At 43.0% G+C, this 12,515-nt stretch overlaps 1 protein-coding gene and 1 non-coding gene across 6 annotated transcripts in view; one reads left to right on the top strand and one right to left on the bottom strand.

Annotated features, from left to right (window-relative positions):
* Positions 1-12,515, bottom strand: part of LOC128595899 (zinc finger protein 585A-like) — a 43,242-nt gene that overhangs the window by 12,977 nt on the left and 17,750 nt on the right. Inside the window, exon 3 of one of the 5 annotated variants that reach the window (XM_053605036.1) lies at positions 1,329-1,460. The exons of 3 other annotated variants lie outside the window; for them this stretch is intronic. The gene's annotated coding sequence lies outside the window, so the exon portion shown is untranslated. The remainder of the gene's footprint in view (positions 1-1,328; positions 1,461-12,515) is intronic. One more of the 5 variants, XM_053605035.1, reaches the window with a different exon arrangement.
* LOC128597811 (U6 spliceosomal RNA) lies at positions 3,082-3,188 on the top strand. The gene has a single exon (XR_008383370.1). It is a non-coding gene; the product is annotated as a U6 spliceosomal RNA (small nuclear RNA).

The following is a 12,515-nucleotide window of genomic DNA, read 5'->3' as shown; positions in this document are numbered from 1 at the left end:
CCAGCCCAGGCCAGCTAAAACAATGACAACTGCAACATAAAAAATGGCTGGGCATTGTGGTGGGTGCCTTGGTCCCAGCTACTTGGGAGGCTGAGGCAAGAGAATTGCTTAGACTCTAGGCAGGGGTCCTCAAACTGTGGCCCGCAGACCACATGAGGCGGTGTGATTGTTATTTGTTCCCATTTTGTTTTTTTACTTCAAAATAAGATATGTGCAGTGTGCATAGGAATTTGTTCATAGTTTTTTTTTTTTTTTTTAACTATAGTCCGGCCCTCCAACGGTCTGAGGGACAGTGAACTGGCCCCCTGTTTAAAAAGTTTGAGGATGGGGGTGGCGCCTGTGGCTCAGTGGGTAGGGCGCCGGCCCCATATACCGAGGGTGGCGGGTTCATAACCCGGCCCCGGCTGAACTGCAACCAAAAAAAAAAAAAAAAAAAAAAAAAAAAGTTTGAGGATGCCTGCTCTAGAGTTTGAGGTTGCTGTGAGCTGTGATGGCACAGCACTCCACCCAGGGCAAAAGCTTGAGACTGTCTCAAAAAAAAAAAAAAAAAAAAAAAGAAACGAAACTCAGGGCCGCCACTTAGCATGGAGGAACACAGGATAATTCAGGTGGCGCCCATGGAAGGAGCATTTTAACCAGCCTGCCCACAGGGAAATCTTCTGGCCCAAGGCCCAAGTTCCTGCTAGCCTTACTACCAGAAGAAAAGAGCAGCCTGAGGCCTGGACTAAATTTGTTAGGCAGTCTGGCCACAGCCACTACAGTCCTTGGGCAATTCCTGGAGGTGTGCTAGATGGGAGCCAGTGGACTTGGGGTGCACATGACCCAATAAGATAACAGCTGTGACTAAGCCAGTGCCTGTGTCACCCTCCCCGAATTATGGGCAGTGCAGCTCAGGGAGAGTCTTCTTCCAGGTGAAGAAAGTAAGGAGCACAAAGGGTTGGCACAACATAGGTACCAACTCAGCCACAGTAAAATAAACTACCAAGCAAATTCCTGGGGCCCCTTCATCCAGGCCTGAGGTCCTAGATGGCATTTCTGGACCTCCCATAGGCCATAAGAAAACAAGCTGCTTTGAAGGGAAGAAACCAGTCCTTGCAGGATTCATTACCTGCTAACTAAGGAGCCCTCAGGCTTTGAATAAACAAACATCACAGGTAATTAGGCAATGGTCACCCCTGGCTTTGGGTGAGACTGGGCTGGCTTTGGGTGTGACCTGGCATTGGTGGCCAAGAGGGAGTGTCCATGTCACTTCTCCTCCAACTCCAAAAGCCTAGCACAGATAGTGAGACAGTTTGCCTGGTAATCCAGGGAATTCTCTTGTGTCTTACCCAAACTCACCAAAGTGGTACCACCAGAAGTCTGCAAAAGTCACACCATTAGTGGGTTTGAGGCACCCCCAGTGCTGATACAGCTGCAGTGACCAGAGACTTAGACCACAACACTCAATTCACCTTGAATATCTGGAAAGACAGGTTCAAACAAGTCCAGATTGTGAAAATTAAAATAAATACCTAACTCTTCAATGTCTAGACATTGACACAACATCCAAAAGCATCAAGATCCAGGAAGACATGAGCTCACCAAATGAACTAAATAAGTTCCCAGTGGCCAATCCCAGAGTGATGGAGATAGGTGACCTTTCACACAAAGCTGTCCTGAGAAGCTCAATGAACTTCAAAACAACACAGGGAAGAAATTCAGAAGCCTATCAGAGAAATTTAACAAAGAGTTCTAAATAATTAAAAAAAAAAAAAAAAAGCAGAAATTCTAGACCTTAGGAATTCAATCAACAAACTGAGATTTGTATCTGGATCTCTCAACAGCAGAATTGACCAAGCATAAGAGAGAACAAGTAAGCTTTAAGATAGGCTATTTGAAAAATAAACAGAAAAGAGAAAAAAATGAGTAAGAATGAAGCAGTTCTACTGTTTCTAAAAAATAGCTTCAAAATAGCAAATCTAAGAGTTACTGGCCTAAAACACTAGAGATAGATTAGGTTAGAGAGTTTATTCAAATAAATAGTAAAACAATTTTCCAAACCTAGAGAAAGATATCAATATTCAGGTACAAGGAGCTCACACAGAACACCAAGTAGATTTAACCCAAACAAGGTTACCTCAAAACATTTAATCATCAGGCTCGGCACCTGTGGCTCAAGCGGCTAACGCGCCAGCCACATACACCTGAGCTGGTGGGTTCAAATCTAGCCTGGGCCTACCAAACAACAATGACGGCTGCAAACAAAAAAGCCAGGCGTTGTGGTGGGCGCCTGTAGTCCCAGCTACTTGAGACGTGGAAGCAGGAGAATCGCTTGAGCCCAGGAGTTGGATAAAGAAGGGTCTGAAGGGAAGAAAAAATAACATACAAAGGCGCTCCAATATGTTTGGCAGAGGACTTCTCAGTGGAAACTTTAGGCCAGGAGTTGCATGACACACTCAAAGTGCTGAAGAAAAAAAGAACTTTAACCCTAGAATACTATATCCTGCAAAAATATCCTTCAATAAGGATATAATAAAGATTCTCACACAAGGAAAAGCTGAGAGATTTCATCAACACCGGTCTATACTACAAAACAATGCTAATAGGAGGGCCGTGTCCATAGCTCAGTGGGTAGGGTGATGGCCACATACACCCAGGCTGGTGGGTTAGAACCCAGCCCGGGTCAGCTAAAACAATGACAACTGTAACAAAAAAAAAAAACAACAACCAAAAACCAAAAAACCAAGCTGGGCATTGTGGTAGGCCCCTGTAGTCCCAGCTACTTAGGAGGCTGAGGCAAGAGAATCACTTGAGCCCAAGTTTGACGTTGCTGTGAGCTGTGACGCCACAGCACTCTACCCAGGGCGACAGCTTGAGACTCTGTCTCAAAAAAATAAATAAATAAAATAAATGCTAAAAGGAGTTCTTCAATCTGAAAAGATATTAATGAATAATAAGAAATCTTCTGAAAATATAAAACTCACTGGTTAACAGTAAAGAGACAAATACAGAATACTCTTCTTGCTACAACTATGGTGTATAAAGCACTTATATATTGAGTAGGAAGACTAAAAGACAAACCTATCAAAAATAACTTTTTGGGTGTTCGTTTCAGCAGCACATATACTAAAATTGGAACAATACAGAGAAGATTAGCATGGCCCCTGCACAAGGATGACACGCAAATTCATGAAGCGTTCCATATTTAAAAAAAATAAATAAATAAATAACTTTTTGGGCCGGGTGCAGTGGCTCATACCTGTAATCCTATCTCTCTGGGAGGCTGAGGCAGATGGACTGCCCTGAGCTCACAGGTTTGAGACCAACCTGAGCAAGAGTAAGACCCTGCCTCTAAAAATAGCTGGGTGTTGTGGCAGGTGCCTGTAGTCCCATCTACCTGGGAAGCTGAGGCAAGAGAATTGCTTCAGCCCAAGACTTTCAGGTTGCTGTGAGCTTTGACACCACAGCACTCTACCAGAAATAACAAAGCGAAACTGTCTCAAAAAATAAATAAATAAAGGGCAGTACCAGTGGCTCAGTGGGTAGGGTGCTGGCCCCATATACGGAGGGTGGCAGGTTCGACCCCGGCCCCGGCTAAACTGCAACAAAAAAATAGCCAGGCGTTGTGGCAGGCACCTATAATCCCAGCTGCTGGGGAGGCTGAAGCAAGAGAATCACTTAAGGCCAGGAGTTGGAGGTTGCTGTGAGCTGTGATTCCACCGCACTCTACCAAGGGCGATAATGTGAGACTGTCTCTAAAAAAAAAGTAAAATAAAATAAAGCAAAATATAAAAATAAGACTGCGAAAAAATAATTTTGAGAGATAATATACAAAAAGGTAAAAAGTGAGCAGATGAAGTAAAAAGGTAGAATTTCTGTTGAGATTTCTCTTATCTCTTTGTAAGTAGAGTTGTCCTACTACTTTAAAATAGTTGATTATGGCTTGGCGCCCATAGCACAGTGGTTATGGTTATCAGCCACATACACCGAGGCTGAAGGGTTCAAACCCAGCCGGGGCCTGCTAAACTTCAATGACAATTGCAACAAAAAATAGCCCAGCATTGGGGGAGGCCGGGGAGGGTGGAGCCTGTAGTCTCAGCTACTTGGGAGGCTGAGGCAAGAGAATCACTTAAGCCCAAGAGTTTGAGGTTGCTGTGAACTGTGACACCATAGCACTCTACCAAGGGCAACATAGTGAGACTCTGTCTCAAAAAAGCATATAAATAAATAAAAAATAAAATAAAATAATTGGCTATAAAATGTTTTTTTTGCAAGCCCCATGGCAACCTCAAATCAAAAAACTTATGATACACAAAGAGTAAAAAAATAAGACACTATGGTGGTGTCTGTGGCTCAGAGGAGTAGGGCGCAGGCCCTGTATGCCGAGTTGGTGAGTTCAAACCCAGCCCTGGCCAAAAACTGCAAAAAACAAACAAAACAAAAAAAACTAAAAACAGCAGAAAAAATCAGTTTCAAAAAAGAAGAAAGAGGACCACAAAATAACCATAAATCAAGTAACAACATGACAGTATTAAGTCCTTACCTATCAATAATAAAACTGAACATGAATTGACTAAACGCTCTAATTAAAAAACAGAGTGGGTTGGACGCCCTTAGCTCAGTGGTTAGGGCGCTGGCCACATATACCATGGCTGGTGGGTTTGAACCTGGCCAGGGCCTGCTAAAAAAACAAAACAAACAGCAACAACAACAGAAACACAGAATGACTGGTTACAAAGAAAAAGAGACAAATATATTCTGTCTGCAAGAAACATACTTCACCTATAAAGACACAAAAAGACTGAAAATTAAGGATGGAAAAAGATATCCCATGCAAACAGAACCAAAAAAATAGCAAGAGTAGCTATACTTCTATCAGACAGAATAGATTACAAGACAAAAACTGTTAAAAGGAGACAAAGGTCATTATATAATAAGAAGCATTCAATATAGTAAAAAGACATACGGGCAGTGCCTGCGGCTCCGTGGGTAGGGTGCCAGCCCCATATACCTAGGGCGGCCAGTTTGAACCCGGCCCTGGCCAACTGCAACAAAAAAACAGCCAGGCATTCTGGCATGCGCCTATAGTCCCAGCTACTCAGGAGGCTGAGGCAAGAGAATTGCCTAAGCCCAGGAGTTGGAGGTTGCTGTGAGCTGTGACACCACCGCACTCTACTGAGGGCAATAAAGTTAGACTCTGTCTCTTAAAAAAAAAATAAAAAGACATAAAAGTTCTACATAGATATGTACCCAACATTGGAGCACCCAAATATAAAAAGCAAATATTATCAGAGCTGGAGAGAGAGAGATATCCCAATCCAACAGTCATTGGGAGACCTCAACACTCAATTTCAGCACTGGACAATTCAGATGGAAAGTCAACAATGAAATAGTGCACTATAGATCAAATGGGACTAATAGATATTTACAGAATGTTTCATCCAACATCTGCAGAATTCACATTCTTCTCAGCTCACGGATCACTCTCAAGGATATACTCCAAAACAAGTCTCAAAAAACTGAAAAAACTGAAATCATACTAAGTATTTTTTCTCTGACTTCAATGGAATAAAACTATAAATTGTAACAAGAGGAACATTAGAAACTATACAAACACATAGAAATTAAACAATATGCTCTTGAATGACTGGTGGGTAAATGAAGACATTAAAAAGAAAAAAATCTCTCATAACAAATGAAAATGAAAACATGACATATTAAAACTTGTGGGATACAGCAGAAGCAGTCATACATGTAAGAGGAAAGTTTTTGGCAATGAGAGCTCACATCAAAAGAATAGAAAAGTTTCAAAAAACCTGACAATGCACCTCAAAGAACTAGGAAAATAAGAGCAAACCAAACTCAAAATTAGTAGAAGCAAAAAATAATAAAGATCAGAGCAGAAATAAATGAAATTTAAACCAAAAAAATACAAAAGATCAGCAAAACAAAGTTTTTGGCCAGGGCTGGGTTTGAATCCAAAAATTGACTGGATTTAAAAAAAAATAAACAATATAGACACAACTTTAGCCAGACTAAAAAGACAAAGGAGAGGAGCTCTAAGTAAATAAAATCAGAGATGAAAAAGGAGATGTTACAACGATACCTCAGAAATCCCAAGGATCATTCCATGGGTGGCGCCTGTGGCTCAAGGAGTAGGGCGCCAGCACCATATACAGGGGGTGGCGGGTTCAAGGGCGGCCGGGGGCCAAAACTGCAAAAAAAGAAAAAGGAAACTAAAACCAAAAAATAGCCAGGCATTGTGGCCAGTGCCTGTAGTCCAGCTACTTGGCAAGCTGAGGCAGGAGAATCGCTTAAGCCCAAGAGTTTGAGGTTGCTGTGAGCTGTGATATCACAGCACTCTACCAGGGGCAATACAGTGAGACTCTGTCTCAAGGAAAAAACAAAGTCTCCCATTAAAGAATGCCTTTACTCCGAATTCTACTGAACATTCAAAAAAGAACTAATAACAATCCTGCTTAAACTATTCCAAAAATTTGAGGATGAAGAGATGCTTCCCAACCCATTCTATGAGTCTATCACCCCAACATCAAACCCAAAGATACAACAAAAAAGAAAACTGTAGGCCATTATCTCAGCTGAACAGAGATGAAAAATCCTCAACACAATACTAGCAAACCAAATTCAACAACCTATAATAAAGATTATGATCAAGTGGGATTCATTCCAGGGATACATGGATGGTTCAGTATCTACAAATGAATCTTTGTGATAAATCACATTAACACAACAAAAAACTAAAAACATTTCAATTGATGCTGAAACAGCAGTTAATAAAATTCAACATCCCTTCATAAAAACTCTCAAAAATAGACTGGGCGCCTGTAGCTCAGTGTTTAGGGCACTGGTCACAATTACTGGTGCTGGTGGGTTTGATCCCGGCCTGGGCATGCTGAACAACAACAACAAATAGCTGGTTGATGTGGCAGGAGCCTGTATTCCCAGCTACTAGGGAGGCTGAGGCAAGAGAATTGCTTGAGCCCAAGAGTTTGAGATTGCTGATGCCAAGGCACTCTACCAACAGCAAAGAAGTGAGACTCTGTTTCAATTAAAAAAAAGGAAATATAGGGGCAGCACCTGTGGCTCAAAGGAGTAGTGCACCCACCCCATATACTGGAGGTGGCAGGTTCAAACCCAGCCCCAGCCAAAAACTGCAAAAAAATAAAATAAAATAAAAAAATAATAAAATAAATATACAAAAAGTAAAAATAAAAATAACGTAAATTAAAAAAAAAATTCTCAAAAATAGGGTGTAGAAATAACTCACCTCAACACAACAAAAGCCATATATGACAGACCCACAGTTATCATCATACAAATTAGGGAAAAACTGAAAGTCTCTCCTTTAAGATCTGGAACAAGGGCAGCACCTGTAGCTCAGTGAGGAGGGCACCAACCACATACACCCAGGCTGGCAGCTTTGAACCTGGCCGGAGCCAGCTAAACAACGACAACTGCAACCAAACAACAGCCGGGTGTTGTGGCGAGCACCTGTAGTCCCAGCTACTTGGGAGGCTGAGGCAAGAGAATCGCTTAAGCCCAAGAATTTGAGGTTGCTATGAGTTGTGATGCCACAGAACTCTACCGAGGACGACATAGTAAGACTCTGTCTCAAAGAAAAAAAAACAAGATCTGGAACAAGACAAGGACACCCGCTTTCACCACTGTTATTCAACATACCCTGTTTCCCCAAAAATAAGACAGTGTCTTACTTTAAGGTGTGCTCCCAAAGATGCACTAGGTCTTATTTTCAGGGAACGTCTTATCTTTCCTGTAAGTAGGTCTTATTTTCGAAGGATGTCTTATTTTCAGGGAAACAGGGTAGTACTGGAGCAATAGACCAGAGAAAGAAAGGGCACACAAATTGGAAAGGAAGAAGTTAATTTATCGGGGCGGCACCTGTGGCTTAGTCAGTAAGGCGCAGGCCCCAAATACTGAGGGTGGCGGGTTCAAACCCAGCCCCGGCTGAATGGCTACAAAAAAAATAGCTGGGTGTTGTGGCGTGCGCCTGTAGTCCCAGCTACTCGGGAGGCTGAGGCAAGAGAATCGCTTAAGCCCAGGAGGTGGAGGTTGCTGTGAGCTGTGTGATGCCATGGCACTCTACCAAGGGCCATAAAGTGAGACTGTCCCCCCCCCCCAAAAAAAAGAAGTTAATTTATCCTTGTTTGCAAATAATGTAATCTTGTATCTAGAGAAATCTAAAAAATACATCCAAAAATTATGAGAACTGATAAATTCACTCAGTAAAGTTGCAGAATACAAAATCAACACACAAAAAAAATCAGTAGCATTTCTAAATGCCAACAACAAACTGAAAAAGCAGCCAAGAAAGTCACCTCACTTACAATAGTTACAAATAAAATAAAATACCTCAGAATAAACTTAACCAATAAACTGAAAGATCTCTATAGGGAAAACTATAAAACACTGATGAAGATGACACAAATGGAAAGGTATTCCTTGCTCATGGATTGGAAGAATCAATATTGTTAAAATGTCTACCACCCAAAGCAATTTACAGATTTGGTGCAATCTCCATCAAATGCTAATAGCATTCTTCATAAAATACAAAAAAAATAGCCACAACACCTGGCTATTTCTTGGGGACAGGGTCTCGCTCTTGCTCAGGCTGGTCTCGAACCCATGACTTCAGGCAAACCACCGGCCTCGCAGAGTGCTAAGATTACAGGAGTGAGACACCGTGCCAGGCCAGGGCAAGGACTTCTTGAGTAATATTCCCAAAGCACAGGCAACCAATGCAAAACTGAGCAAATGGGATCACATCAAGTTAAAAAGCTTCTGGGCAGCGCCTGTGGCTCAGTGAGTAGGGTGCCAGCCCCATATACCAAGGGTGGCGGGTTCAAACCAGCCCTGGCCAAACTGCAACAAAAAATTAGTCAGGTGTTGTCGCAGGCGCCTGTGGTCCCAGCTGCTCAGGAGGCTGAGGCAAGAGAATCGCCTAAGCCCATGAGGTGGAGGGTGCTGCGAGCTGTGATGTCACAGCACTCTACTGAGGGTGACAAAGTGAGACTCTGTCTATAAAAAAAAAAAAAGTACTGGGATTACAGGTGTGGAAGCAAAAAAAAAAAAGCTTCTGCACAGGCTGGGCACAGTAGCTCACGTCTATAATCCTAGCACTCTGGGAGGCCAAGGCAGGTGGATCTCTTGAGGGCACAAGTTTGAGACCAGCCTGAGCAAGAGATCCTATCTCTTCTGAAAATAGAAAAACTATCTGGGGCTCAGTGCCAGCCACACACACCGGAGCTGTTGGGTTCAAATCCAGGCTGGGCCTGCAAAACAACGACAACTACAACCATAAAATAGCCGGGCATTGTGGCAAGGCACCTGAAGTCCCAGCTACTTTGGAGTCTGAGGCAAGAGAATGGCTTAAGCCCAGGAGTTGGAGGTTGCTGTGAGCTGTGATGACACTGCATCCTACCAACAGCAACAGCTTGAGACTGTCTCAAAAAAAAAAGAAAAACTATCTGGACATAGTGGCGCACACCTGTGGTTCCAGCTACTGGGGAGGCTGAGGCAAGAGAATATGCAAACTCAAGAGTTTGAGGTTGCTGTGAGCTATGATGCCACTGTACTCTACCCAGGGCAACAGAATGAGACTATCTCAAAATTTCAAAAGAAAAAGAAAAAGTAAAAAGCTTCTGCGTAGTCAAGGAAATACTAAAGTGAAGAGATAACCCACACAATGGGAGAAAATATTTGTAAACTACCCATCTGAAAAGGGAATAACTACTAGAAAATATAAAGAGTTCCAACAACTCAATAGGAAAAAAAATCAAATAATCCAATTAAAAATGGAAAAAGTATCTGAATAGACATTTTGCCAAAGAAAATGTACAAATGGCCACGGGAATATTAAAAAAAAAAGCTCCACATCAGTAGTCATCACAGAAATGTGAATTCAAACTACAACGAGAGATCATTTCACCCCACTTAAAATGGCTTTTATCAAAAGGGCAGCCTTGGTGCCCGTAGCACAGTGGTTATGGCGCTGGCCACACACACTGAGGCTGGCGGGTTCAAACCCATCCCAGGTCAGCTAAACATGACAACTGCAACAAAAAATAACCGGGCGTTTTGGCAGGCACCTGTAGTCCCAGCTACCTGGGAGGCTAAGGCAGGAGAATTGCTTAAGCCCAAGAGTTTGACGTTGCTATAAGCTTTAATGCCACAACACTCTACTGAGGGTGACATAGTAAGACTCTTTCTCAAAAAAAAAACAAAAAACCAACAAACAAACAAAAAAAAAAACCAGGCAGCCAATAACGAATGCTAGTGAGGATGTGGAAAAGGCATAATCCTCTTAACACTGTTGTTGGGAGTGTAAATTAGTGCAACCACTATGGAAAAACAGCATGGAAGGTTCTCAGAAAACTATAAATAGAATTGCCATATGGCCCACAGATCCCACTGCTGGGTATGCATCCAAAGGATGAGAATTTAGTATACTGAAAAGTAATCCGCACTCCCATGTTTACTGCAGCACTATTCACAACAGCCATGATACGGAATCAACCTATCAATCAATCTAGATAGAATCAATCAATCAATCAACTAGTGGATGAACGGATAAAGAAAGTGTGGGACATACACAATAGAAATATAGATGCCGGGAGCTAAAATATCTCACAAAAATGCCCCTTACTATCTTGATTTTACGAGCAAACTATTCTCAGGAATTCAACCGTAAACAGCAACGGTACTTTCCCCTTGCGTATCTCCTCAAAAATGCACCCCCTGCCTTAGGGACCTTCTCCTAGTAATTTTCCAGAAATTAGCCCCTTCCCCGCCCTGCTAGGAATAGCCCTTAGTTACTTCCTCATTTGAATGCTTGTAAGTCCAGCTGAAAAATAAACTCATCGGAGCTTGATCAGACTCTTGACTTGCTCTCATTCTTTCGTGTCTCTTGTCCCCTCATTCGACTGACCCCTTTCTTTCCCAGGTCCCCGTTGAATTCCCCGTGGGCTGGGGCAATTGGCGCCCAAATGTGGGGCAAGGGTATGGGGGTGTCATCGAACGTTGCTGCCAGTAAGGGTACCCTTATTGGATTGCCGCAACATGAAGGTTGTGAGTGAAAATCGGCACTGTGATCGCCGCGCCACAAGGAGGACGTGCGTAAAGATCCGCACCGCGATCGCCGCAGAATTGCCCACCTGCGAGTCTTATCCGTCAAGGTAAGAGAAAGCAACGAGTTTATGGGACAAACGTTAAGTAAACATGACTTGTTCATTCAGGGACTCAAGGAGTCCCTCAAGACACGAGGAAATCGGGTAAAGAAAAAAGATCTCTATAAATTTTTTGTTTTTATTGGTGATATCTGTCCTTGGTTCCCCCAAGAAGGCACTATTGATGTTCTGAGATGGACTAGAATCGGTGATTGTCTAAAAGATTATTACAGAACATTCGGCCCCGAAAAAATCCCCGTTCAGGCATTTTCCTACTGGAACTTGATCTATGATATTTTAAAAACTTACAACCAATGGCCTGATATCCAAGAAGTTGTTAAAGAAGGAGAAAAGGCGCTTAAAGAACACTCCAGACCACCCTCAGCCTGCCCTTCTGTTTCTGTTCCTATGCTTGAGCCTGACATTCCCCCTAATCCTGAACCTCCCAAACATCCTGTTAATTCCCTATACCCCTCCCTCGAGGAGCCCCCGCCCCCACTCCCTCTCCCCCGAAGAAACGACCACCCGGGAAGAGGAGGCCACTAAGTATCACAATTCTGACTGGCCTCCCTTCCCTTCCGTCCTAAATCATCCCCCTTCCTATGCTTCTGCCCCTCCATTTTGTGCTCCGATTCTAGGTGTAGACACTCCAATTGAAAATGTCAAACGCAAATTATGTCAAGAGGTCTCCTCCCTTAAGGACTTACTCCAAACAAGGAAGGAACATTTAAAACTCATTCAAGAGTTACGTGCTTTAGAATTAGAACGAAAAATCCCCCCCCCAACGTTTCATAAACATAGCTCAAAACAAAAACCTTTAAAGGCGCTGCACGCCTTTCCTGTAACTAAGATAAAAGGGGATCCCCCTCCCGAATCAGAACCAAAACCCCCCTCTGATGGGGACGAACACCCCTTGGCAGATGACGCCTCGGATAATGACCACGAGGCCTCCGACTCAGATGCTGAAAAAGCTGAAACTGCCGATCAGCAGTATCGCGCTTGAATTTCAAGCATGTTAAAGAATTAAAAACTGCTGTGTCCCTCTATGGCCCCACAGCCCCTTTCACTATATCTATAGTTGAATCTCTGAGCAAGCGGTGGCTCACCCCAAATGACTGGTTCTTTATAACCCGTACCACCCTGCCTGGAGGTGATTATGTCCTTTGGAGAACCGAATATGCTGATAACTGCAAAGAAACAGCAGCCCGTAATCTTGAAAATAAGACCTCCAAGAAATGGACTAGGGATAAACTCATGGGACGCAGTCCCTATGATACTAACATTACACAAGCTAAATTTTCCCCCGGGCTCCTGGCCCAAATACAGAATGCT

Source organism: Nycticebus coucang, chromosome 10 (assembly GCF_027406575.1).
Source record: "Nycticebus coucang isolate mNycCou1 chromosome 10, mNycCou1.pri, whole genome shotgun sequence".
Classification (NCBI taxonomy): Eukaryota; Metazoa; Chordata; class Mammalia; order Primates; family Lorisidae; genus Nycticebus; species Nycticebus coucang.
This window is presented reverse-complemented; position numbering and strand designations above follow the sequence as displayed.